The sequence below is a fragment of the Montipora foliosa genome, chromosome 6, assembly GCF_036669935.1.
Source record: "Montipora foliosa isolate CH-2021 chromosome 6, ASM3666993v2, whole genome shotgun sequence".
Taxonomy (NCBI): Eukaryota; Metazoa; Cnidaria; class Anthozoa; order Scleractinia; family Acroporidae; genus Montipora; species Montipora foliosa.
In genome coordinates, this window is record NC_090874.1 from 64,556,205 (window position 1) to 64,561,204 (window position 5,000).

The 5,000-nt window shown below is 35.4% G+C and overlaps 1 long non-coding RNA gene across 1 annotated transcript; it reads right to left on the minus strand.

Annotated features, from left to right (window-relative positions):
* Positions 1–2,172: 2,172 nt before the first annotated feature.
* Positions 2,173–3,355, minus strand: LOC138006161 (uncharacterized). Its single transcript, XR_011123858.1, has 2 exons — positions 3,202–3,355; positions 2,173–2,604 (listed from the first exon to the last, which is right to left on the minus strand). It is a non-coding gene; the product is annotated as an uncharacterized lncRNA (long non-coding RNA).
* Between the last annotated feature and the right edge of the window lie 1,645 nt (positions 3,356–5,000).

The following is a 5,000-nucleotide window of genomic DNA, read 5'->3' on the forward strand; positions in this document are numbered from 1 at the left end:
TAAATTTTCACCTGCAATATATCAAAAACTGATTCTAGTTTTCATTTCCTTCACAATGTGAGCTCAGGGTTAACAGCTGGTACAGGTGAATGACCTTTATGGCAGCCCTGTGAAAACTTTCCAGTATGACAATTTAATTGACCACATTAGTAATAGTACAAATTACTACATAACATAACATGGTTTGACATGGCATGAGTTAATTGCCTGACCCTTGCCTGACATGGTCATGTTCTGTACTATTTCTCGCCTGTTGTGCGACAAATCAAGAAATGGACTCAGGTGTGTTTACGTGTCAGGGTTTCCAATAAGTTTTAAAGTAGCAGGGACCTTGTGACAGAGTGAGCGGGCACCCCTATATATAGTCTGGCTTTTGATCTTGAGACCTCCTTTGAGCAATGGCGGATACTGTACTCAGTGTAGACGCGTGCTAGTACCCAGGTCCCACCTTCTAATAAAACCCCTGCATCTAGGTTAGTTCAAGCTCCCGTGGTGGTACAACTGTTAATACATGTAATAAGAGGCTATGAACTTTAAGCTAAAAGAGTAGAGACACCTTTTCTATACAGGGCATTTTTTTTTGAAGAATGCTAAGTACATAATCTCAAGAAACTCAGTGCAGACGTGTTGGCTTTCTTGGATACTCTAGGTTAACCATGTAATGTATCCCAAACAGAGCAGAAAGACTCTGTTTGTATGAACTTACTTCCAGAAGAACCTCATTGTCAACAATAACGAAAAGCTGTTAGTTATAATCGTTGGTCTCTGGGCACAGCATTTGAACATCCCCACTTAAAACTGTTGAATTCACATGATTGTTTAAGTAACGTTGTCAAATTCCTTTGGGAGAGCAGAGAGATGCACACCAAAAGGTCGATGAAATTATGTATCAAGCAAAATAAAAACTGCAAAAGCCAAAAGTTCTTCACGAGGTTAAGACTAGTCATCCTTAATGCAGTTTATATTCCATTTTTCCAGATGAGCGGAGGTCAGTACTTATTTTGAACCATCAAATTTGACAGATTGGATGTAACAATATTATATATACATTGTATATTATCCTGAGAATGTTCATTTCCCATCTTATCCCCCAAATAATGTCATCCTTTCCTCACTGCCAAAGGCTTTCTGTAGGGTGGCCAGCACCATAAAGTTTTGAAATGGTTCTATTCTCTTCAACTCTCTGACTAGCAATGCAAAAAAGCCTACCCTTATCAAAATTGAAGCATGCTTAGTATAATATTTGTATACAAAGAGTATACATCGTTTGTACCTCACTGTTGTGGTGTACATATTATAGTATACATGTACATCATATACATCAAGCAAAATTTCATTTAAGACTGATGTATACTATTTGTATATATCACCATTGCATCAGGGCTATGATGTATACTGTGTGTATACTACACACCCTCATTAACTCTGTGATGTATACTTCATGTATACATTACAGCTGCATTAAGACTGTAGTGTATAATTTTTGTATACAATGATTGTCCCAAATACCAAAATGTAACTTAACATCAAGAGTAACGTATACTTCGTGTATACATCTACATGTAAGCCATGTGATGTACGTGGTTTTCAACATGAGGTATATTTACTGTCTACATTGCTAAAACTGTCTGAATGTGCAACTGATATTGAAGACAATACAATTTTTTCAATGATACACTTTGATATCATTACCATAAAATCTCAGTTATGAGTAGGTGAATGTGTAAAACATTGATGTTAGGCTCTAGAAATTTTATGTCAAGTTGTAAATGTTAACCAGTCTTACAGCAATTTAGTTAGAAGGCCCCCTTGTAGAACCAGACATATGTAAATGCTATGTAAAGTTTATCACATAACTATGTAGAGCTATATAAAGGCTATTTCCTGCTCCTTACTATGTAATAACTATGTCACTTGCTACATTACATGGTTCAGTCTGTGTAAAGCATATGCCATTACTATTGCAATACTATTTAAAGGTCACATAGCTCTCAAATAGCTATATAAACACCATTGAAAATCTTCACATAGTTTTTAAATAGCTATATATTGACTATGTTATCTGAAGTCCAAGTATACTTTTCACTTACATAGTAAATGCATACTATGCTTTTGGTATGTGATTGTAAAGCAAAGTTTTCACATAGCACATCAAATGAGGAAAAGTTTACATTGCTTTTACATACTGCTATCTATTTCCTATGGCTTCCTATGCATTTGCTATGTATTGGGATGAAATAGTTTTTACATATTGCACCCACATAAACAACCAGGAGTGTAACATTTCCATATACTTTACATACTGCTATCTATTTCCTATGTTAAAGCAAAGGCTTGCTATATATTTACCATGTCTTGGGGTAAAATAGTTTTTACATAGCACTTACTAAACAAAAGACATGAAAAAACCTTGCATAGACTTTATATACTGCTATCTATTGCCTATGTTTTGGACCTGTACTGCACCAACTAAAACAAACCAGGAGTTACGAGTAAAAATTTACATAGACTCTACATACTGGTATCTATTTCCTATGTAAAAGCAAAGGCCTGCTGTATATATTTACTATGCCTTCGGGTAAAATAGTCTTTACATAGCACTCACTAAAAGAAAAAAACAGGAATAAAAATCCACATATCCTACATCTATTTCCTACTGTATGTTATTTAACACAGAAATTAAGCAAATTCCTAGGATTTCCAAATCATGCCATCAGCAAAACTCAGTGAGTTGGAACTCTTGGAAGCTTTTGGGAAATGAAAGCTAAAAGGGCACTGTGCAGTGTGCACTAGGAATTCCAATCAATAATTCAACTTGAGGGTCACTTGAGTGAGTTGAAATTCTTGAGAATTTTGTGCAATAGTACTGAATGTGCCAGTGAGACAACAATCAAAGTTTAAGTGCCCTTTTAGGATTTGATTTCATCTAGTGCCTTGAAAAAATTACTTCAACTTCAACCTTCAATACATATACAATGTATAACATTAAACAAGGTTTGGTCTTATTCAAAGCATGCTAATGTGAATATGATATCTTTCGAGTTAATTCACTGTTCGTACTACATGTATTTTGCTTAAAAAATGTCCTTTAAAGGCTCCAAACTTTGAACATAAAATCACTCTGTACACGGAGAAATGAAAAAGAAAGCTTTTATTCCGATGTATTCAATAGATTGTGAGAAATATCAATCAACGGATTACCTTGCTCTCTGAGTCTCATAATCGGCCTTATTCCAAAAGGAACATGATGCATTACTCTTGAAAATTACACACTCCAAGTCAGCACTTAATCCTTTCAATGAACTCCAGTATCTTTCGAATCTTGCTCATTTAAAATGAATCCGTAAGAAGATTTCCTCCGCCATCTTGGACAACACGTAAGCGATAGGACTGGAAACTAGTGAGTCCTTTTTTCGTTTTGGTCAGCAGTCAGCGGTAACCAGTCCAGCTCTTGCAAGTTCGCGGTATATTCAAACGTTTCATCTACGATCACGCTTTTGTGGTGACGATTTTTTGGTTAGTTTTACTCTTTAAATGCTGATCCACGCAAGGAAATACTCACAACAACTCAAATTAAAAGGTAAGCGTTGTTGTTGTGTGAATAACATTTGATTTGATGCCTTATTGTCTTCAAAATGAGGAACGATTTACATGCATGTAGAATTCACATTTTCACACCTTCGAGTCAATTTGTGAAGTTCGGAGTAAGTAATAAGTAAGTAATTTTATTTAAACACATATCGCATATGAGCGATAGCTCGTTTAAATGCAAATGTGTCATAAAAATTACAATGTGATAATTAAGATAATCTTACATGTACAAGTAATGAGTGAAAAATAAGAAATAAGAATTAAATCAACTGAATGAATAATAACCTATGACAATAATCAATAATTCAATAAAAGAAAATATTGGTAATTAGACTGTCTATTTACAAAAAATACAGCTGCAGTAATACGATGAAGACATTGTATGTTTTGTAAGTTCTTCCGAAATGTAGAAAGGGATTCTGACATCCTTATTTTGTCTGGTAGAGTGTTCCATTGTTTACTAGCCTGGTACGTGAAAGAATGTTGCATATAAGATGAGGTTGGTCTTGGAATAACAATGTTAAGATGGCCCCGTAGGCTGTAACCGTTGCTACGCAGGATAAACTTTTCCTGAATGCAGTTTAGTGCCTGGCCATAAATACTTTTGTATACGAGTGTTAGTGCTTGTTCTATGCGTCGGTGTTCCAGGCTTTTAATATGTGCGATGTTAAGTAACTCTTCATAAGCAGTCGATTTAGAGTGATATTAATTAAGAAGAATCCTTAAAAGCGAATGCGTTGGTTGACTCTAGTTTCGCAGACAGACCTTTACTTAGAACTATGAACAGAGGTGATGCATATTCAAAATGATGCAGAATAAATGCTTTGTACAATTTAATCATAATATCTAAGGGTATAAATTTACGAATGCGACGAAGAATTGAAACTTTTATGTTCACTTTCGGGCAGATTTCTTTAATATGTGCTTTAAAAGAGAGTGAATTGTCAATGATTACTCCGAGGAGCTTGATCTGTGAAACGTAATCCAGTTCATTACTTTTGATAACAAAGGGCGTTGGCAAAGTTACTCTGTTAAAGACGATAGATTGAGATTTACTATGATTGATCGCCAGGAAGTTCTTATGGAACCAGGAGACGAGTAGACCAAGGTTTTTTTGTAGGTTTATCTGCAAGGTGGATGGACAAAGGCTGGAAGAGTACCCCATAGTGTCATCGGCATAAAATCTTAAGGAGCACGAAATATCTGAAAAGTTCGCATCATTCATATATATATTGAAGAGAGGGGGGCCCAAGATTGAACCTTGAGGAACTCCACTCTTCATAATTTGCCAATCTGACAAATTACCGTCTATCTTGACATGTTGCTTTCGATCAGTCAAGTAAGAACATAAAAGTTGTAGGGCGTCTTCAGTTACACCATACGCTGACAGCTTTGAAAGAAGCAAATTA